Raw genomic sequence first — 24,057 nt, 5'->3', positions numbered from 1 at the left:
AAGGCCTGCATTTCCCCTTACCCGGCCGGCCAGTGGGCCAGCCTCCCTTCCCTTCCCCTAGCCGCCCACACCCACGCGTACAGAGGGGCCGGGGCCTCCCTCACGCTGCGGCCTCGGCCTCCTCCCCGCGCGGCAGCTGGTGCCTCCCCGGCCCTACGGGGCTCACGCGCACGACACAGCCACAAGATGTCCGCTCTGACGGAACTACTGCCAGCTGCCACGCTCCGCCCCTCCCCCCTCCTCCTGCCTCTTCACCGCCGCGTATCAGTCCGCCAACGCCGCCGTCGCGAGCACAAGACGAATCTAAGGCTGAAGGCGGACGGTTTCCTCCCCACGACACGGGACGAGCGTATCTGTGCCAACCCCTTTCTCCTTTTCGGAACAGCACCTTCTTATTAAACAGATCGGAGGTTGGACTTGGAGGGCGGGGGCCGGAGGCGGGTCATGGGCTGGGGGGGAAGGGTAGACGATCGGCGGAAACCCTTAGACTCAGAGAAGCATCGAGAACCGGAAGAAGACCATGGCAGGAAGGTAATGGAAGCGGCAGCTGCGCGGTCGCGCCCCACGCCCCTCCCGAAAGTGTCCCCCCAATTTCCTCACTTGGTATTGAGGAGGCGGATCTCGCGAGAACCTCGAGGCTGGTTAACAGGAGCTGTAGCGCTGCAATGACTTAAGGGCAGTTTTGTGCCCTCTTCCTGGTAGGGGCCCGCCCCCAAATCCACAAATTCTCGCGAGATGCCGATGGGCCACAGGCTCGAGCTGGGCGGGCCGTCGACCGGGAAGCACCGCCCCTGAATGCACATGCTGGTGGGAGGGAGAGGAAATGGAATTCCCCAGACTGGTAAGAGCTCGAGCCGACACATCCCTCTCTCACGCGCCCAATCAGGAATGTGCGGTGGGAGGAACTATGCGTTAATTACTGGATACCTTTAGTCTAGATTGAGTCTGCGTTTGAAGTTTCCTGTGGAGCAGGTGAGCGACATTGGCTCCCCTGCCGGCCAGGACTGATTAACCTCTGGGAGGAGTCGCCCCTCAAAATGGGAACAGTTATTTAAAATAGAAACTGGCAGGTCACTGATCAGCGCTCCCACGTGCGGAAAGTTAGTGCTGTTCTGACCCAGGGCCTAGAGGATCAACGCTGAGAAGAGAGTGCCGATTGACCAGTCCCCGGAATTAGAGCAGCCTAGAAATTAAGCTCAACTGTGAATTATTAGGATGGAGAATAGGGATTGGGGCAGGCTGTTTACTTGCCTTTGTAATCAATGGTCACCATCGCCAAGGTTTAGGTATGGAAGTAGGCCTAATACCTTTTTCTTCTTGTTGCTCTGTTTCAATCCCTAAAGCCAGAAAGTTACAAAACTCATTCAAGAAATCAGAGTTTGCAGTCCGAGAAACTGAATACTTAATTGAAAGTATCTGAAATATCCAGGGGGAGAAATGTAAGGTTTTATTCTGACGGTGAAAACAAAGGACGGGTGGTTTTGCTTTCCAGTATATCATACCTCAGGCTAAGGGTAGCAAGACTCTAATTTTTTAAAGGAATTGAAAGATAAACACTGACCTGCTTAAAGTTTTCTAACGCTCCTTAATGGTCTCACTTAGAGTATGAAGGTCTTTAAGGATTAAATGGATATAAAAATTTGTTTTCAATTTTTAACTTTTAAAAAAGGAAAGCAGTAAGCTAGAGTATTACTTAATAAAAACTTCTTCAGTTCAGTTCAGTTCAGTCGCTCAGTCGTGTCCGACTCTGCGACCCCATGAATCGCAGCGCGCCAGGCCTCCCTGTCCATCACCAACTCCCGGAGTTCACTCAGACTCACGACCATCAAGTCCGTGATGCCATCCAGCCATCTCATCCTCTGTCGTCCCCTTCTCCTCCTGCCCCCAGTCCCTCCCAGCATCAGAGTCTTTTCCAATGAGTCAACTCTTCACATGAGGTGGCCAGAGTACTGGAGTTTCAGCTTTAGCATCATTCCTTCAAATGTATATTATTCAAGTGATCATAATAGCATCACTAGAGCAATTAGTGAAACTGCTTTTCAAATTAGTATCTTCAGTCACTAGGGACTTGTTCAAAAATGCTGATTTTGATTCAGTAGGCCAGGGTGGAGCCTGAGATTCTGTAATTCTAACACTGTCCTAGGTGATACAGATTACTCAGAGGACCACCCTGTGAGTTCCAGAGCACCGAAGTGCTTACCTCATGGCCTGCTGACACCTCTGCCCCCTCCCTCTTCCCTGAATAAAGCTTTCTTTTGTCTCTCTTGTAACCAGTCTAATGTGGTAGATACAAAGGATTTGACAATTGGAGTGAGAGAAGAAATCCAGGTTTGAGTTCTTGTTCCTTTGCTTCCTATTTGTGTGATATTGGTGACGTTACTTGTCTTAGTTCCTTCAACACTAAAGTAGGTGTAGTAATAGCTGTCCTTTCTCACAGGGTTATTTGCTTCGGATGTCATAATGCATGTGAAAGGGCACTGTAGAGTACAGTGCTGTATAAATGTTATTAATTGCTCAAACATTAACTGGCCATAGGGTGAAACAAACCTATAACAATAAGTGTACTTATGGAACATTTATAATGTACCAGGTACCGTGCTTATTAACTTCCTTTTACAAATAGACTGATGCACAGAGAGATTAAGTTACTGTCCCAAGGTCACAGAGCTGATAAATAGAAGTAGAATTTGAACCCATGCAGTTAATGCCAGAGTAAATTATTGAATGGAGTATTTATTGTCTCTTAATTTAGAAAGTAGAAGAGTAGACTCTTTTATATTCCTACTTTCAGTGTATCTGAAGCTACTTTTATTTAACTTATTTCTCCCTCTTATTTGTTTTGCTCTTTCAGAAGCCAAGGTAAAAGGCAGGAAATATTCCTATCTACTCAGTGGGAACGCATGATATCCGAGAGGTCCATGAAGAAAAGTCCGAGAGAAGCTAATTTGTACTACCCTAATCTAAACAAACTTTGGTATGAAAATATAATGGATCATGTTAATGTTCTAAATTAACAGAGCACAGCAGACTGGGACGAATTTGAGGTCAGCTTTCTTATCTTTTTTGAGCAACAAACTACTTCAGCAGTCTGGTGAAACCATGGACTCTTGTTACATTTATGCTTTTAAATGTATAAAACAGAATTCATAGCATTACAAAATAAAACAATTTGAAACAATCTCAGAATATTAAAGTAAAACAAACTTTTATTTATTTGTGTGTGCCAGGTCTTAATTGTGGCATGCAGGATTTTTACTTGCATTACACAAACTCCTAATTACAGTATGTGGGATCCAGCTACCTGATCAGGGATCAAACCAGGGCCCCTGTATTGAGAGCAGAGCCTGGACCTTCAGGGAAGTCCCAAGAAAAACAAACTTTTGATATGGGAATATATGTCCTTTATTATTAACACAGTAAGATCTAGTGGCGGCTCTAATAAAGATCAAATTTTTGAGGTAATAATAAACATAAAATTTCCAGAGTTTGCAACAGTTGTAATGTGATACAAAGCATCTGTGATTCCTGTTGGAGATACATATGTAGGTACAGCTGTTTGCTGCTTTCATTCATAATTGAAGGAAATGCTAATTTTCCCTTGAGAGATTTAGTGAATATAAAGATGTAATTTTTTAAATTCAATTTCACACACTCCCTGAATTCTATTCATTGACTTAATGTTAACAAATCCTTGGGTGGAATCAAACAGGCATATTCCTATTGGTAAGCTTTTAAGAGATTGTGAAGTTTTAACATAGAAATATAATTGATATTCATAATAATAGTGATTTATTAAGAAAAAGTTTACCACTGGTATACTCCTGTTTAGAAGACGTGGAAGCATGTTATAGGGTAGCAAATAAATTTATTCCATTTGTTTTATTTTTTGATGCCTACAAATGTATTCTTTGGGTTTCTCAAGCATTCCAGATAATTTAGGTTTTACTGTATCACTCTTATTACACGCCTTTACACATAAGTCATGGTGGAAGAATTGCAAAATGAAAATAATAACCAAAGATGAAAGATTAAAAGTAGTATATATTTAAAATTCTTAATAATAGTTGTTAACAATTATTTGAAGTACTATGTGCTGGGCCCTTGAATTCTTTATCTCATCAAATCCCCATTGCACAGATGAAACATTCAAGGTCTTACAGTTACTAAGTAATAAAGCCAGGATTTAAACCTAGGCAGTCTGATCTCCAAGCTCTTTTTTTTTTTTTTTAACTTAAAATATAGTTGAAAAGCTCTCACTCTCAACTACTAAGGTGTTTATTTACCCTTCGACTGTTAGCCAACTTTAATTTGCCCACTAGTGTAACAAATACACATTCACTGCCTCAAAATGCTTTCACTGGTATATAGCTGATTTACAATGTTGTGGTATAAAAGGAATTTTCTAAATTCTCCCTTTGCTGTGATATTGCTTATATCCAACACTGCCTTTAAAATAAGTGGGCTGTCGGTTGAGGCTAGAAGATAGTTTGTTTTACAGAAATTTTTATAATGGAATTTTGCTTAGAAGATGAAGAAATCCACTCATGTCTTTCCATACCCTACAAACATACTTTCCTATCTGAAATTAAACCTCTGTATTATAATAGTGCTACTGTATTTTTTATATTGACTACTATCAGGGTTGTATCCAAGAAATTACTGCATGTAAATAAATCCTAATATATGAAGTTCTAGATTCTCCATGCTTAATGGAGAGAAGTGATTATGTAATGCCAAGTTCATTTTTATTTGGCATTAGAGTAAATTTATTGGCTGATTATGCTTTCTATTTGTATTTACACTAGCAAACATATTTCTACTCAGTTTTGTTAAGGTTAAAATTAAAAGGACCATGGCCTACAAGTATTTTGATGTTTTAGGAAGCAGTTTAGGAGTAGCTCAGATTTTAAAACACCATTCACATATCTGGTAATATACAGAACTCACTCGACAGTTGCATTTAACCTGTTTGAGTTACAATGATAGAAATGTCCCCATCTGACAAAAAGAAAATAATCATTTTTTATATTGTAGTGTGCAATGTGCTAAAAAAGATTACAGTTTTATATATTGAAATAGTTACATTCAGAAATTGAAAAAACAAAAATGCTGAAGAACTGACACAATCTCTTCCTTCTTAATATTATATTGAAATCTTTCTAATTATGATAGATCGGATTTTCTTGCAAGAAGTAGCATAAAACAGGAGAAGAATATAAAGAAAGAAGAAAATTAGCATAAAAATGGCAACAGAATAACTAATCCAAATTATGGAGTCCTAATATTATAATTCTTTGTCAGTGTAGCCACATTATTGTAATAATGTGAGTACAGGGGTTAGTTAAAATGTAGCTAACACAGACTAGTACATATACTTAACGTTGTAGTTAAAATGTAGCTAACACAGACTAGTACATATACCTAACGTTGTTAATACTATTAATATTACATCTATATTTTCAGATCTTTGTAACTTTGTCACAGAATTTTTTTTTCCTTACTGCAATATACTTGATTTACAGTGTTGCACAGTAAAGTGATTCAGTTATACGTATACTTACTCTTCTTCATCATGGTTTATTAGGTATTTGTCTTTAACTTGCTTAGTCTGATAATCTCTAGGTCCATCCATGTTGCTGCAAATGGCATTATTTCATTCATTTTTACACCTGAATAGTATTCCATCGTGTACATATACTACATCTTTATCCATTCATCTGTTGATGGATATTTAGGTTGCTTCCATGTCTTGGCTATTGTAAACAGTGCTGCTGTGAACACTGAGTTGTATCTTTTCAAATTAGTTTTCCCTGAATATATGCCCAGCAGTGGGATTGCTGGATCATATGGCATGTCTATTTTTAGCTTTTTAAGGAACCTCTATAATGTCTTCCAGTGGCTGCATCAATTTGCATTCCTACCAGCAGTGCAGGAGGGTTCCCTTTTCTCTACACCCTCTGCAGCATTTGTTATTTGCAAATTTTTTAATGATGGCCATTCTGACTTGTGTTGTCACAGTTTTATAGCTTGCTAAGGACACTGGCTCTAACAGTTTATGCCATTTGATTGATTAAATTACAAATATTATGGTCCAGATTTAATATAAAGTTATGAACATGTAAACTGGATGTTTCCAAATTCTACTTGGAATAGGTAATATGGACCCCAACTCAAATGTTATTTGATATTTTTTGCATAAAAATCAAATTAGACTTTATATCTTTCCAGTTCCAAATTTTATTTTGTAATCAAGACAAGTTAGTGTGGTTTAGGAGACTTATTTTCATGCTGAGAACATTGTTTGACCTTAAAATAAGATGGTTTTTGGCACATAATGAACCATGCCCAAATGTAAAGCTAAAAATTAAATTTGAGCACTTTGCATGTAAAGAGTTGTATACATGAATCTTCAGAGTAGTATTCATAGCTGCCAAAAAGTGGAAACAGCCCAAATGTCCATCAGCTAATAAATGCATAAATAAAATATGGTGTATCTATATGATGGAATCTTATTAGTTAATAAGAAAGAATAAAACACTGATATTGCTACAACATCTATCTAGAAGCTTGAAAACATTCTGCTAAATGAAAAAAGGCAGACATGAACGGCCATGTACTATATGGTTCCATTCATATGAAGTGACTAGTAGATGACTAGGGGCAGGGAGAATGGAGAGTGGCAGCTTATGAGTATGTGGTCTTTTGGTGTTGGAGAAGACTTTTGAGAGTCCCTTGGACTGCAAGGAGATCCAACCAGTCCATTCTGAAGGAGATCAGTCCTGGGATTTCTTTGGAAGGGAAGATGCTAAAGCTGAAACTCCAGTACTTTGGCCACCTCATGCGAAGAGTTGACTCATTGGAAAAGACTTTGATGCTGGGAGGGATTGGGAGCAGGAGGATAAGGGGATGACAGAGGATGAGATGGCTGGATGGCATCACTGACTCGATGGACGTGAGTCTGAGTGAACTCCGGGAGTTGGTGATGGACAGGGAGGCCTGGCGTGCTGCGATTCATGGGGCCACAGAGTCGGACACGACTGAGCGACTGAACTGAACTGAACTGATGAAAGTTAGATGATGATGATGATGATTACATAACTGTGAATATTCTGAAATTCACTAAACTGTACACTTTAAAAAGACTGGTAATTATGGTATGTGAATTACCTCAATGTAGATTTTTTAAAACTAATGAATTAGAACAAAAATATGAGATAAGTCTGAAATAAGAATATTCTTATTACTGAAGATTTTCAGTATCTCACTTCTCAGGTTATTGATGATAAATGGTATCCTTGTAAAATGTAAAAAATTTTTATCCAGTAAGAGATTTTTCCTTCAATACAAACAACAATGTAATTTAGATTTGGTTTTAATATAATAATCATTTGCTGTCAGTCTTAAGTTTGGAGGTATTTTTATCAGTATTTGCGTAAAACATAGTGATTAACATTAAATAGCATATTTTATTGAAAGTTAAAGTTCATGATTATGATCAGAAGTAGAATACATCTGATTTTGGTATACTCTAAATATAGAAATCTTTCTTTAAAATTTCAAATAAAATCAAGTAGTTGAAAATTGGGGGTAAATAATCTAGATAAGAAATTTGAGGATTAGGTGCTATCAAATGACAAAATTAAAACAACTTAGTAATGAGTTTGATGTCCTTTATTCAAGGAAAAACAGTCTATAGATTGAGGGTGTAAGCAGTGGAACGCTCTTCTTTCCCTTCTCCAGGGATTTTAGGCAAGAGGGAGTTTTATAGATCATTAGAAGCAGCAACACCGAAACGGACCACGGTGGCCTCAGCGGGCAGGGGTTTTCTTGTAAGGCCAGCAGGCCCTGTTTTCTAGGTCAGGTGAGCTATTTAAGCTGAGTTGGAAGTCTGTGGTTGGTGTATGTTGGGTTTCTAAGGTGTTCCATGTAAGTGCAGGCTGACTGACTAGGTTTGTGGCATGGGCTGAAGCCACTGGGGTGGCCGCCGTAATTTTGGGTTCCAAAATACAAATTAACTTTAAACGCACTTAACTAAAAGTAAGGAATTCAAATTAGAATTACTTCCCAACATTAATGACAGTGTTTCTTGTTTCAATAACAGTCTACAAAATCTAAACACAGATGTGTTGTAATTTAGAGCAAAATGATCATTTTACCCATACTGAATTTGATTATTTAAATATATAGGTGAGAATATGTAAGACAGTGATGATAAATGTAAAATTCTTCCATTAGAGAATTTTAAATTAGATGTGATTATGGGAATGTTGTACTGTGTGGTTCTAAAGAATCGATATATATAGTATCTGAGTGGCTTAATGGAGCCACATATGGGAGGCTTTTAGTTTTTAATACTGTCTAGTACCTGTTGATTTTTTTCATTGCAGGGAAGTAATGATTTAACACATGGCACAGTAAGAAAGAGTGAAACTTACTAAGAAACATTCTACTACATCTAAAAAATAAAAACTTTTAAGAATTTGGCTCATTTGATGTTGAAGAAGTATGACAATTTCAGAGATCTCCCATCATAAAATGTATTAAATCTCAATGATTAAGTAATAATGTGAATGGGCTTTATCATATATGCCCAGTAAGAACAGTATGATACCATGATACAGGTTTCCCATCTTACAAAAAGACCTATACAAGAAAGAACGTCATTGCTACAATGCTTGATCAATTCTCCAACAGTAATTTAGACACGAAGGCCAAGAGTTAAGATATAACTAGATATTTGAAAGTTTATATGAATTTAGCCATTCCTTGTTTCTATTCTGCACAAATGGAGAGAAGAGGAAGATTACCCTGGAGTATTTTCGGGGTAGGGCTAAATGGGTACCCCTGGCTTGGACAGGGCTGTAATTAGGGACAAAAGGGATGGTTAAGGACACTGGAGACTAGATGGAGAGATTTACAGAAGTAGGAAGGAAACTGTCAAAGGTAGACTTCCCTTGAGGGAACTGGAAGTGAAGAGGCAACCTCTTCCTCTTCCCTGAAGCACTACAAGGTCTCCTACTCCAGCTGGAAGAACAGAACTCAGGGTGCCAACATTACAGTGGTTCAGTTTTACATAACTTAGTTGCCTTTTTTTTTGTATTAATACTTGCTTAAAAATCTGGTCACTGTAACATGTTCATATATGATTGTTTTGCCTTCCCCCCAAAATTCCTTATTTACAGTTTTAAAAATGTGGAATTATAAAATGGGACTGCTTTTGAGGTGAGTTGTCAATCAGTGATACTTAGGATGTCCCTGGTGGTGCACTGGATAAGAATCTGCCTGCCAATGCAGGGGACACGGGTTTGATCCCTGGTTCGAGAAGATTCCACATGTCTCGGAGCAATGAAGCCTGTGTGCCAAAATTCCTGAGCCTGTGCTCTACAGCACATGAACTGCAACTGCTGAGCTCACATGCTGCAACTGCTGAAGCCCACAGACTATAGCCGGTGCTCTGCTGTTAGAGAAGCCATCACAATGAGAAGCGGCACACTGCGATGGAGAGCAGCCCCACTCACGGCTACTGGAGAAAGCCCACACAAAGCAACAACCAACCAGCGCAGCCCAAAATTAAAACATTCTTCAAAAAAACCAAACCCTGATATTTAGGTCTGAGTAGGCTAGGTGGCGTCTTCAGATTTAGGCTGAAGGATGTTAATGTAACAGATTTGTTGATAATCACTCCCATCTTTAAGTGTTCATTTAAAAAAAATATTGAGTGCCTGTTATGTGCTAGGCACTGAGCTAGATGTTGAAGATACACAGATGAAAGCCAGCTGTCACCTTTAGGAAAAATTTTTATGTAGGGAGCCCATTAACTATGAGATCACCAATAGGGGGTGTATACAATGCTATAAGCGCATATATAGAGTAATATTGTGCTCACTTAGTCATGTCTGACCGGAGAAGGCGATGGCACCCCACTCCAGTACTCTCGCCTGGAAAATCCCATGGACGGAGCAGCCTGGTAGGCTGCAGTGCATGGGGTCGCTAAGAGTTGGACACGACTGAGCGACTTCACTTTTACTTTTCACTTTCATGCATTGGAGAAGGAAATGGCAACCCACTCCAGTGTGCTTGCCTGGAGAATCCCAGGGACGGGGGAGCCTGGTGGGCTGCTGTCTATGGGGTCGCACAGAGTCGGACACAACTGAAGTGACTTAGCAGCAGCAGTCATGTCTGACTCTTTGCGACCCCATGGATTGTAGCCCACCAGGCTCCTCTGTGGATTTTCCCAGGCAAGAATAATGAAGTGGGTTGCCATTTCCTTCTCCAGGGGATCTTCCTGACAGGGATTAAACCTGAGTCTCTTGTGTCTCCTGCAGTGGCAGGGAGATTCTTTACCACTGTGCCACCTGGGATTATAGAGTAATACTGATATACCCAATCCAGCTGGAGATGGGGAGGCTATCTTCAGAAGGGAGTTGTATTTAAACAAACAAAAAGAAGGTCATGCCAGGAGGAAAAAAAAAAGCAATGCTCCTAGGCAGAGGGAACATCGTGCAAAACAATCAGAGAACTTGGCCTGATAAGTTGTGGGAATTACAAGTTTCTAAAACTTTGGAAAGTACGTTTCCAAGGTACTTTGGTAGTTTAGAAAGTACTTTGACTACAGGAGGAATAGTGATGGTGTGTGTAGGGGTGGGAGGGATGAATGAGCAAAGATGAAAAGAGACAAAACTTTGCCAAGACAAGCCTGGATATCTTGAGGGCATTATAAGCCATGTTAATGAGCTCAGATTTAATTGTGAAGGGTATGGGATGAGGGAATTAAATTTTTAGCATAAAGTCATGATCATATTTTAATCAGAAGATAACTATGATAGTAATGTGAAAGATATAGCAAAAGTGTATGTTAGGATGGAGATTAGAGGTAAAGAGACCAATTGAGATGGTATTGAAATAATCTAGATGAGTTGTGATTGTGAGAAAGACCTAAAATAGTTGTAATAATTGCTGTTAATGTGCTGCACTCAATATGCCAGCAAATTTGGAAAACTCAGCAGTGGCCACAGGACTGGAAAAAGTCAGTTTTCATTCCAATCCCAAAGAAAAGCAATGCCATAGAATGTTCAAACTACTGCACAATTGCACTCATCTCACACACTAGCAAAGAAATGCTCAAAATTCTCCAAACCACGCTTCCACAGTATGTGAACTGTGAACTTCCAGATGTTCAAGCTGGATATAGAAAAGGCAGATAAACCAGAGATCAAATTGCCAACATTCGTTGGATCATCGAAAAAGCAAGAGTTCCAGAAAAACATCTACATCTGCTTTATTGACTATGCCAAAGCCTTTGACTGTGTGGATCTCAACAAACTGTGGAAAATTCTTCAAGAGATGGGAATACCAGATCACCTTACCTGCTTCCTGAGAAATCCATATGCAGGTCAAGAAACAACAGTTAGAACCAGACGTGGAACAACAGACTGATTCCAAACTGGGAAAGAAGTACGTCAGGGCTGTATACTGTCACCCTGCTTGTTTAACTCATCATGCGAAATGCCAGGGTGGATGAAGCACAAGCTGGAATCAATATTGCCAGAAATATCAATAACCTCAGATATGCAAATATACAGGACTTCCCTGGTGGCTCAGATGGTAAAGCGTCTACCTACAATGCAGGAGACCTGCGTTCAATCCCTGGGTTGGGAAGATCTTCTGAAGAAGGAAATGGGAACCCACTGCAGTATTCTTGCCTGGAAAATCCCATGGATGGAGGAGCCTGGTAGGCTACAGTCCATGGGGTTGCAAAGAGACAGACACAACTGAGCAAATTCACTCACTCATGCAGATGACACCACCCTTATGGCAGAAAGCAAAGAACTAAAGAGCCACTTGATGAAAATGAAAGAGGAGAGGAAAAAGTTGGCTTAAAACTCAACATTCAAAAAACTAAGATCATGGCATCTAGTCCCATCACTTCATGGGAAATAGATGGGGAAACAATGGAAACAGTGAGATTCTTTATTTTCTTGGGCTTCAAAATCACTGCAGATGGTGACTGCAGCCATGAAATTAAAAGACACTTGCTCCTTGAAAGAAAAGCTATGACCAACCTAGACAGCATATTAAAAAGCAGAGACATAACTTTGCTGACAAAGGTCCATCTAGTCAAAGCTATGGTTTTTCCAGTAGTCGTGTATGAATGTGAGAGTAGCTGAGTGATGAAGAATTGATGCTTTTGAACTGTGGTGTTGGAGAAGACTCTTGAGAGTCCTGTGGATTGCAAGGAGATCCAACCAGTCCATCCTGAAGGAAATCAGTCCGGAATATTCATTGGAAGGACTGATGCTGAAGCTGAAACTAATATTTGGCCACCGGATGCAAAGAACTGTCTCAGTGGAAAAAGACCCTGATGCTGGGAAAGACTGAAGTCAGGAGAAGGGGATGACAGAGGATGAGATGGTTGGATGGCATCACCAACTCAATGGACATTGAGTTTCAGCAAGCTCTGGGAGTTGGTGACAGACAGGGAAGCCTGGAGTGCAGCAGGCCATGGTGTCTCAAAGAGTCAGATGCGACTGAGTGACTTAACTAAACTGCAGTAAAGACACATAGTACAGGGTATTTAATGGGTAGAGCTGACCTTAAGAAAAAAAATTTTTTGAGGTTTCCCCTTCAGTTATTTATTAGAATGTAATAATAAAGTCATATATATATATATATACTCACACAAATATATAAGATGACAATAATGTATAATACAATAAAAATAACAAAATACTTGATATAAACTTTATGCTGTTAAGTTTACATATTAAATGTGGGAAAATGTAAACTAATAAAATTAATATTTATGTGCTATTTGGTTTTTATTCTTTACAAATTAAATCACCCCTTGAAACAAATATAGAGCTGACTGCTACAATTTAGGTTCTTTTATATTTGGCTTAACTAACTGCTGTGTTCTATATATAGTGACCAGCTTTGTCTACTAGAAACTTTAGGAGACCTTGTTCATTCTTTCACTGATGTCATTTCACTGATAGCCAGAAATAAGCAACTGTGATCTATGTCTGTTCTCATTTGCCTCAAACAAAGTACTGTTTCATGGTACTAACAAGATCATAAACCTCACAGAACACAGGCTCTGGAATCACATGGTAGTACTCAGTTGTAAGTGGCATCAAGCTGATCTGGACAATATTTATATTACTTTCTGTAGATTAAGGAAATAAATCACAACATGAGGAAAAGTATCTGGTAAAGAAGTCAAATACTCTAGTTTGAGAAACACTGATATAGAGGTTATAAAAATCCTTTTGTCACATACCTAATGTTGGATTTGTTGAGTCTGACCTTGTGACTTTTTCCTCCACAGATTCCAGTTTATTCATCTAAAAAATATTTGTCCACCTACTCAAAATATCAAGTGTCACATGGTAGAGAAGTTTCATCTATACTAGGGATTCGAAATTTTTCAACTAAGATTTGTCACTGAGTGAAGTGGTGTTGGGAACTGAATGGTAAGAGAAAAAATGGAGAGCTTGGCCACGACAGGAAATTAGAAATAGGGTATTAGGTAAGAGGAACTCAGGATCAAAGGTGGTTTTTGTTGTTATTCAGTCACTAAGTCATGTCTATTTGTGACCCCATGGGCTGCAGCTAGACTTCCCTGTCCTTCACTATCTCCTGGAGTTTGCTCAAATTCTCGTCAATTGAATTGGTGATGCATCCAACCTTCTCATCCTGTTGCCTCCATCTCCTCCTCCCCTCAGTCTTTCCCAGCATCAGGGTCTTTTCCAGTGAGACAGAACAGAATGGCGAGATTAACTGATGGAGCCCGTTTCTTCACAAGACAGGACAAGAGGTCAAACAGTATTTGACTCTGTAAAAGAGATAAATGTATCTGGGCTTCCCAGACGGTGCTAGTGGTAAAGAATCCACCTACCAAAGCAGCAGATGCAAGAGATGCGGGTTTGATCCCTGGGTCAGGAAGATCCTCTGGAAAAGGGAATGGCAACGACTCCAGTATTCTGGCCTGAAAAATCCCATGGACAGACGTATCTCGTGGGTTAGTCTATGGGGTTGCAAAGAGTTGGACAAGACTTAGCAATGCAAACCTATCAGGGACTAGAGGCAAGATGATTAGAATGAGTAAAAATGAAGATAAATTTTAGGTGTGAGGAGGCAGGAGGTTGGCCATTAATAATCAATGTTAGCTTTCTTGGTAAAATAGGAAGGAGAGCTAGTTATGTGATGACTGAATTGGGCATGAGAAAAGGAGGTAAGTGTGGGATCACTGAAAAGGGAAACTAAAGAACTAACTGAAGAAAGGAAAAAAGGCCTCCTTAAGGGCCTAAGGTAGAAGATCATGAATTTGTTAGGGAAGTTTTCCATGTTGTTGTTTAATTGTTTTTGAAGTGTAAAATCAACAGTTCTTCTCAAAAATTAATGTTCATTCCCATCTCAAGAAACTCAAATGACAGAATAAAATTTGTTAGGCCAAATTGAGAAAGAGGGTGTGTAGGAAGGAGGGAGAGGGAGTTTACATTTAATCAAACTTCATTTAGAGGCTATTTACTGAACATCTACTATGCATCAAGCTCTGAGCTTGGCTTGTAAAATTTACCTAGTTTTCATATTTTGTTTTATTTTTCCTCCCCAGTAGTCCTTAAGTCTGTAAAACTAAGAAGGTGCCTGGGTTGAAATCTGAAGCCTTGTCCATTCAGATTATCACTTTCTTTCCATCTTCACTCCCCATTTCCACTCAGGATACCTCAGATGGTTCTGTGGGTATCCCTAGTGTTCATTAAACATGGTCTGAAAAACCAAAGATCTAATGAATATTAATACTGAAGCCTCATTATAACAGTTACATGTAAAACAAATAATGCAGGAGACGTGGGTTCGATCCCCAGATCAGCAAGATCCCCTGGATAAGGAAATGTCAACCCACTCCAGTATTCTTGCCTGGGAAGTCCCATGAACAGAGGAACCTGGCAGGTTACACAGTCCATGGGTCACAAAAGTCAGACATGACTTAGTGACTAAACAACAACAAAAACAATATGAAGTTTATTAGAGATAAATGTGAAGACAGGCACTCAGATGAAGAGGATCTAGCCTAACAGCATGTGATAAAGACAACAGCAATAGGCTTAGGGCTGCCCAAAGGACCTGTACATTTTTACCAAGAAAGATGTAACTAAGTTATGCACAACAAAGCAGTTTCCTTTTTTTGATCATCTCTCCTGGTCATATGAGAGTAGATTGTGTTTTTTAATAGCTTTATTGAAATATAATTAATATAAACTAAGCTGCATATAAAGTATGCAGCTTGATAAGTTGACATATGTATACACCTGTGAAATTATCACCAAAATCAAAATGATGAATGTATCCATCACTGCAAGGGTCCTTGTACTCCTGTGTAAACTTTCTCGCTCATTTTTCTTATCCCTCATCCACAGGAAACCGCTGGTCTGTTTTCTGCCACTACTGATTAGTATTTTCTAGAATTTTATGTAAATACAGTCATAGAGTATGCCCTATTCTCCTCTCTGGCTTTTTACACTTGGCATAATTGTTTTCAGATTTATCTATGTTGTGTCTCTTAATAATTCATTTTTTTAAAAGTTGCTGAGTAGTATTCATTCCATTTTATGGATATGCCACAATTATTTTATCCATTCACCTGTGGACATTTGGGTTGTTTCCAGTTTTTGTCTATTACAAATACAACTGCTATGAACATTCTTGTATGGTTGTTCGTATAGACATGTGCTTTCATTTCTCTTGAGTAAATAGAAGTGGAATCGCTGGATCATATGGTAGGCATATGTTTAACTTTTTAAGAATCTGCTACACTTTCTCAGGTGACTATACCTTTTTACATTCCTTCCTGCTGTGTATGAGAGTTCCAATTCCTCTTGACTTCTTATGATTTGTCTTCAATCTTAGTCATTCTAATAGGTATGTAGTAGTATCTCATTGTCCTTTTAATTTGCATTTCCCTGGTGACTGATGATGTTCAGCATCCTTCCATGAGCTGCTCTGCCATTCATATACCTTCTTTGAAGAAATGTCTATTTGGATTTTTTTTGCCCACTGCTTGTTGGGTTCCTTTAGTCAGTATCTATCTACAGGCAACACAGATTAAACATTTACAGCAGCCAAGATTTTAAGAAGTAACCAAGTCACAACAAGGTAGCATGTACATGGAAGAATATGAAAAAGACTTTATTTTTATCAAGGACTTTACTTTGTGTGACAGTGGAATTTAAGGGCTCACTATATAAATCTGAGGATTAAATCTGTTTTAGCTTTAGCTAGTAGAACCACTTCAACTCATATTGGTCAGTCCTTGTCACTTTACAACTAAGAGCATTGACAACAGTGTGCTAGAGCTGGCCTTATGAGTGCTGATTTAGAAAGTTCTAAAGCCTACGGCTGATTCGTGCTGACGTTTGGTAGAAACCAACACAATACTGTAAAGCAATTATCCTTCAGTTTAAAAATAAATGAATTAAAAAAAAATAAAGTTTTAAGAATTCTGCAGAATTTAAACACAGCCACTATCAGAAATTACATAAACTGAAAGTTATAGTAAAATCCAATATTACTGAATAATAAATACTCAAAACTCATTTTCTTAGTTATTTAACTATTTCATTATTATCCATGTTTTTAGATTATGTCTGTTGTGTGCACATGAGGGAAATCTTATAATCTGATAGTCTACACCTCTTTCCAACTCTGTGTTCCGTGATGTCCTGTGTTAGCTTGAAGTGAGAGTCACAGTGGGAGTATTGAACCCCACTGGAATTAGCAAACATCACAATCAGAACTTTTTTTTTTAACCCTGGAGAGCCTAGTTGTTAAACTTAGAGCATACTGGTAAAGACCCTTCAAACTACACTTACTGTCCATGATGAATAATGAAGCTTCAGTTACATGGAGAATTCACCTTTGTGAAACAATTCCTCAAGAATAGATCAATATTTTTGTTACAGAACAAAGCTTACAACACCTATTTTCCTTGCTGCTCAGTTTTTGTCTAAAAATTCCAAGTTCCCTAAGGTTGAGAATGCCAAAGTTTGAGTAATGGGTAAGGAAGGGTGCTAATGTATTATTTTCATGATCTGAAATAAAAAAATACATAAAATATTTTTTGTAGAAGAATTACTACAAAGGATGTTAAATACAGAAAATTATAATGGGCAAAAAATAGCAAAGGTAAACAGCTCTATATTACCAAATTTCTATTCATGTAGGAATAGAGGAAACTAGGCTAAAATGAGAAGGAGCAAACCATGATACAAGAGGAAGTCCAAACTTAACCAAGATTCTGGATGCCATCAGAAATTTAAAGTTACAGATTTGGTAACACAGTACAGCAGTCTAGAGATGTCAAACTGGGCAGAAGAGGCAAATTCTTAAAGCACAAAAGATAAGTGACTGATACAGTTGAGTGTTCATTACAATTTATTTTTTTTTAAGTTATAGAGGGAAAAATTGATCGACATATACACATTATACTAGGTATAAAATAGGGCTTCCCAGGTGGTGCCAGTGGTAAAGAACATGCCTGCCAATGCAGGAGACAGATGCAGGTTCAATCCCTGGGTCAGGAAAATCCCTTGGAGAGCATGGCAACCCATTCCACTATTCTTGCCTAGAGAGTCCCATGGACAGAGGAGCCTGGTGGGCTACATTCCATAAAGTTGTACAGAGTTAGACATGAGTGAGACAACTTAGCATGCATGCATACAACATGGGTGTATAAAATAGATAACTGATATGGACCTATTGTATAGCCCATGGAACTCAGTGCTGTGTAATGGCCTATATATGGGAAAAGAATCCTAAAAACAGTGAAGATATGTATATATATAACTGACTCACTTTGCAGTACAACTGAAACTGACACAACATTATAAATCAACTATACCCCAACTTTAAAAAAAGTATTAAGAGAAACGAAGGATTTCAGAAGGAGCAGAAACCATCTTAAATTTCAGGATCCAAATGAAAAGCATATACATTTAAAATATAAAAGAAACATATACACATGACGTTCAATAAGACATTTTTATGTCTCACATGGAATTCAAATAGAGGTTAAAGAAACTGTTAGCCTGGATTATGGTAAGGTACTAGCATGACAACTTTGTAGAGTGAGGTACATAAAGAGTTATAGTTTGGTATTAAACTGAAAGGACCAAACAATCTTTAAACCAGTCAATGCCCTATATAATCACTTTACCAATGAACTGGACAAAATAAAGCAAACTTTATCAAATTAGTTGGTAGGTACAAACTTTTTTTGAAGTTAAAAATGAAGAGGAATACAAATTCCCAGGGAAATAACTTCTTTCTCTCTCTAGGAACTTAAAAATTTATGAAGGAGACTGAATGAAATGATCTCACATGAAAAACAATAATACCTGAAATTAGTAAATGTAACCAACAACTACCTGCTGAACATTTCCACAATTAAGTAAATCACTATTTTTTCACTAACCCTTTTCCTGATTTCCAAAATCAGCTCCTCTTCTAACTGACGTATTTAGATGAAAGTATTTTTTCTAGTCTCCAAGATTCAGTATTGGGAGTAATTTTTTTTCTTTTACCTTTCTTTTATCAGTCTCTGTGTTGGGCCTTCAAATGCATACATTTTAATATACATTTTAAAATATTTTCATCATCATATTTGCATAACCACTCTGTGAGTAACGCAGAAGTTATAAACATTTCATCATTCTGTTGAAGGGCCTATGAGGTGACTGGCATGTAAACAGGAAGCAGAGTAAGAAGTTAAATTACTTGCCTAAGTTGACAGGACCAGTAATTACAAGTGCTATGATCCTAATGTCAACATTCTTTTCATTACACTATGGTGCCTCTCATCAACTCATATTTGGTCCATTACTCTAGATTTCTAGTGATTTTCTCTGCCTTTACTCCTTAGCTCTATCTTGCATATCAGTATCAGATAAAACATAGCTTTTAGTGAAAGATATCTCAATAAAGAAGCTGCCAATGGTTTCCTATTATACAGACAATAAAGATCGGAATCTTATCTCTGTTTCATACGTGAAATCTGTAATCATATTGGGCTTCTCTTGTTCCTTTGAATATAACTTTTAACTTTCCTGAGACTGCCTTTGCTTTTAGCAGTGTCTTCCTTCTCTGAGTTACATATCCCTGAGTACAGGGACCTGAACATTTATTATATATATATGTATTATTTATATATAGTTTATAGACTAAGTATATGTATAACTACTACCTTGTGTGTTTTGATGGAGAGGGGGCAGGGAGCACCAGTAAAATTTTTGACATTAAAAAGTCTTCGCAACCAAAATGTCCATCAGTGAATGAATGGTTAAAGAAGATGTGATATATATATACACTGGAATACTATTCATCCATAAAAAGAATGAAATCTTGCCATTTGCAAACAACACGGTGGGACTTGGAGGGCACTACGCTCAGTAAAATGGGTCAGAGACAAATACTGTATGATCTCACATATATGTTGAATATAAAAAATAAACTAGTGAATATAACAAAAAAGAAACAGACTCACAGGTACAAAGAACAAACTAGCGGTTACCAAAGGGGACAGGGGTGGGGAAACGGGCAAAATAGAAGTAGAGGATCAAGAGATACAAACAACTAGGCGTAAAATAAATCGGTTACAAGGATGTATTGTACAGCACAGGGAATATGGTTATTTTATTTATAACTATAAATTGACTATAACCTTTAAAAATTGTGCATCATTGTGTTGTATATCTGAAACTGATACAATATTGTGCATCAACTATACCACAATTGAAAAATGAGACCACTGCAGTTCCACATCTGGTAATGAAGGACTATGTGGTTTTGATCATGTTTCTGCTGAGAACAACTAGGAAAGCTGAGACAAAGAAATGTATCTGTTTGAAGGCACTGGAAAGCTCTCCAAACTGTGAGGATTTCACGGCTAAGACCTAGTGGAGTCAGACAGGTTGGAGAGGCGCTTACAGCCTCTCTGCTAGAGGCATCTGTCTTTTCCAGAAGCAACTAAGAACAAAGCCTTTTGCAAGGTTACAGACCTAGGTGGGGGTAGAAGAGGAGAAAAACTAGAGTTGGGCTCACCAAGAAAGAGATAAGCACCTCAGTCTTTCTGGTGAGATTCTAACATGCTGCACCCTACAAGTCAGAGTGAACCAAAAATAGATTGGAATTGAATCATCTCTGTTCTCAACTAGATTGCAGTGATCTGAGGATGCTAATGGCCCTCGCTACCTAATAGAAGTAAAAAAATTCTCTCCAGAAGAAAGTCATGCTATCCCAAGCCTCAAAATATCTCTACAATTGTTTATATACAATATCCAGCACACCTAAAACAATAATCAGGTATGTGAGATGACATGACAAGACAGAGAAGCAACCACAGAAACAGGACTCACAGGGATTATGAAATGAAGACTTGAAAACAGTGTAATTAGGGAGTTCCCTGGTGGTCCACTGGATAGGACTCAGGGCTTTTACTGAGGTGGCCCAGGTTCAATCCCTGGTTGGGGAGAACTAAGACCCTGCAAGATATGTGGCACAGCCCTCCCCAGAATTCCCCAAAATACTATGATTAATCCGTTCAGGAACTAAAATATGAGTAAGAATGTGGAGAATGGAAACACAACCATATGGAATTTTATTATTGAAAGATACAAGAAAAACCCAGTGAGTGGATTTAATAGCCAATTATACAGAGTCGAAGACAAAATTACGGAACTGGAAGAAAATTCAGAAGAAATTGTGGACAGATTAACAAAAAGACTAAAAGATGAAAAATGGAAAAAAATTTAAAAGGTAGGAGAAAAAGAGTTAAAAAAAAAAAGTCCAATATAGGTATATAATTAAAATCCAGAAGGAGAAGCATGAGGGAATGTAACAAAGCAATACTGAAAGAGATGTCTCAAATAAACAAAAAGCATCATGCTTTAGATTCAAGAAGCATTATAAACCTTTAAGGAAAAGGCAAAGAAAATAACACCTAAGCACTTCATATTAAAAGTGAACTATGCTAACTTCCCTGGTAAAGCGTCTGTCTACACCCGGATTCGAGCCCTGGGTTGGGAAGATGCCCTGGATAAGGAAATGGCAGTCCACTCCAGTACTACTGCCTGGAAAATCCCGTGGACAGCGGAGCCTGGTAGGCTACAGTCTATGGGGTCGCAAAGAGTCGGACATGACTGAGCAACTTCACTTTCACTTTCATGCTAACTATGCTAAAAGTGAAAAATGCTAACTGCTGATATTCAAAGAGGGGGAAATGTTGAGCATCTGTAGGTAAGAAAATTATTCTATCAAATGAATGACAATAAGACAGCTCTTTTGCAACCAAATGATGCTATCTTTAGAGTACTAAAAACAGAATTCATATTCATATAATATAACTTTCAAAAGTTCAGATACTATAAAGCTATTTTCTAATAAACAGAAACTGAAAATCGGGCTTCTCTGGTGGCTCAGCTGGTAAAGAATCTACATTGCAGGAGACCTGGGTTCAGTCCCTCGGCTGGGAAGATCGCCAGGAGAACGGAAGAGTTACCCACTCCAGTATTCTGGCCTGAAGAATTCCATGGACTGTATGGGGTCACAAAGAATTGGACACAACTGACAGACTTTCACTTTCACTTTTTCACCTCTGCCTTGGAGGAAAGAGTAACCTTTGAGTAGAGAGAAATGTTCTCAGATGGAAGTTCTTAGATTTTGAAAGGGATGAAGAACAGTAAAGAAAATATATGGGTAAATCTCAACAAATAATTACTTTTACAAAACAATGCTGACTTATTGCGGAGAAGGCAATGGCAACCCACTCCAGTGTTCTTGCCTGAAAAATCCCAGGGACGGGGGAGCCTGGTGGGCTGCCGTCTATAGGGTCGCACAGAGTCGGACACGACTGAAGCGACTTAGCAGCAGCAGCAGCTGACTTATTGTGTTTAAAACATACAGATTTTAACTTCAGCAACACATAAATTGAGAAGAAGCGATAAAGTAGTCAAAGGTATTCACACTGTCCAGGAAGTGGATAAAGTACTAATGTATGCTAGACTTTTATTTTATTATTATTATTTTTTATTTATTTGGCTGTGCTGGGTCTTAGTTGCGGTATGTGAACTCTGTATCAGCATGCAAACTCCTAGTTTCGCAAGTGGGATCTAGTTTCCTGACCAGGGATCAAACCTGGGTCCCCAGCATTGATCCTGTGCCCGGATCAGCATTGATAAGTGCTGTTATCATTGATCTTGTACAGCAGTGAAGTCTGTACCACTGGACTACCAGAGAAGTCCCTATACTAGACTTTTGGATGTCAAGGATGCACAGTCTAATTTCTAGAGCAACTAAACTATAGTAACAAGACATGCAGGCCTCTTTCGTGGCTCAGCGGTAAAGAATCTGGCTGCCAGTGTAGGAGACGCAGGTTTGATCCCTGGGTCAGGAAGATCCCTGGAAGGAAAGGGCAACCCACTCCAGTATTCTTGCTTGTGAAATCCTATGGACAGAACAGCCTGGTGGATTATAGTCCAAGGGGCTACAAAAGAGTCAGACATGACTTAGCGACTAAACAACAGCAACAAAAAGACATAACTAAAAGGAAAAGGGGAATAAATACACCTGACGTATCACAAAGGATGAAGAAAGTAGAGAAAAAAGAGTGAAGAGCAGGGGAGACAAGGAACAGCAGGATAGCAGCTTTAAAGCCTCATGTGTCAGTAATAACATTAAACTTAAATTGACCATCCCTATTAAAAGATAAGACTGCTGCCTTGGATTTATAAAGATACACCTTTAACCTGTTTTCAAGAGGTAAGTATTAGAATACAGAAACATTTAAAGTGAAGAGATATGCAAAAACTAAAAGACTGGCTATGCTTATATCCAAGACACAATACAAGAGATATAAAGCTCACGTGTCAAGAGTCCTAACAGGAAACAAGTGACACACTCAGGATTGTTTGTTTTAAACAGAGGGACGAATTACCCATGTGTGTATAGGGTATAAGAGAATTACAAGGATAGTTCTGTAATTCAGGGCTAACAACGGGGGAACTGTACCTCTCTTAAGCTCCAAGACAGAAGAAATTAACCAAAGTCTTGAGGGAGAGAGAACTGTCAAGAGTTCAAGGTGAGAAAGGCAATGATCTTTGGTCAAGGTACACATTCAGTTCAGGGCAACCTCTAATGGAGGGAGCCAAGGGGAATATAAGCACTTATCTCAACTCTTTTCCACCATACACTCTCCTTCTATCAGCTACTGATCATGGGGTGGTATCAATTCAGTCACATTCTCATCTGAAGCCAAAAACATTATCCACACCAGACTTCCTCATATATGGTAAGGGAGAAAAGAAATAAGTAACAAAACATGACTTATAGTTTCATAAAACCAGTATTTTAGTTGGTCATGAAGACTAGGTTCATAAGCATAGCTGCTTTCTATCACCACCCATCTAGGTTTCTCTCACTCCTTGCTTGCACCTAAGCTGAATGGAATTCTTTACCAGGTGAAAGTGAAGTCACTCAGTTGTGTCTGACTCTTTGCGACCCCATGGACTGTAGCCCACCAGGCTCCTCCATCCATGGAATTTTCCAGGCAAGAGTACTGGAGTGGGTTGCCATTTCCTTCTCCAGGGGATCTTCCCGACCCAGGGATCAAACCCGGGTCTCCCATATTGCAGGCAGATGCTTTACCGTCTGAGCCAGGTAGGGTGATCCAAACATTCATTCTTATAAGATGAAACCAAGTGGAGGTCCTTTTTGGGTTACCCTAGTTTTTTCATTGACTGTTGGCCAAGAGAATACTGGTGAATATCATACGTTCCATGTAAAGTCCTACTCACTCCACTATGCAACAGCAATCAAAGCTCCCCTCTTTAAAAGGAATCTTTCTCCTTTGTCAGTAGTGTTCCCCCGCACCACCCTCCCCATTGGTTAATGATAGGAAAAAGTCCTGCCAGCAGGCCATGACCACTTCTAATTCACTGAAACCATGTTTCTTAGGAATCATTCCTCCCTTGAGTACTAAAACCTCCAAAGCACTAAGACTGATGC

General features: G+C 38.9%; 1 protein-coding gene and 1 long non-coding RNA gene across 26 annotated transcripts in view; one reads left to right on the top strand and one right to left on the bottom strand.

The window, feature by feature from the left end:
- UBE2D3 (ubiquitin conjugating enzyme E2 D3) overlaps positions 1–764 on the bottom strand; it is a 28,472-nt gene extending 27,708 nt beyond the window's left edge. For 3 of the 14 annotated variants that reach the window (XR_005720632.1, XM_040237767.1, XM_040237778.1), the window contains exon 1: positions 82–232. The gene's annotated coding sequence lies outside the window, so the exon portion shown is untranslated. Of the gene's footprint in view, positions 1–81; positions 529–600 lie in introns of those variants that run through there. The other 11 variants (XM_040237769.1, XM_040237775.1, XM_040237774.1 and 8 more) reach the window with 10 other exon arrangements.
- Positions 275–19,886, top strand: LOC120861881. Of its 12 annotated transcripts, none has more exons than XR_005720643.1 (4): positions 446–531; positions 2,852–3,044; positions 13,328–13,472; positions 15,825–19,886. It is a non-coding gene; the product is annotated as an uncharacterized LOC120861881 (long non-coding RNA). The 12 variants fall into 12 exon arrangements; XR_005720644.1 differs by lacking the exon at positions 446–531 and adding an exon at positions 1,924–2,328; XR_005720637.1 differs by lacking the exons at positions 13,328–13,472; positions 15,825–19,886 and adding an exon at positions 2,275–2,328 and having other exon boundaries at positions 449–531; positions 2,852–3,178.
- The last annotated feature ends 4,171 nt before the right edge of the window (positions 19,887–24,057 follow it).

This window comes from Oryx dammah, unplaced genomic scaffold, assembly GCF_014754425.2.
Source record: "Oryx dammah isolate SB20612 unplaced genomic scaffold, SCBI_Odam_1.1 HiC_scaffold_3, whole genome shotgun sequence".
NCBI classification, from domain to species: Eukaryota; Metazoa; Chordata; class Mammalia; order Artiodactyla; family Bovidae; genus Oryx; species Oryx dammah.
Note: the sequence above shows the minus strand (reverse complement) of the source record. Positions and strands in the feature narration are given on the sequence as shown.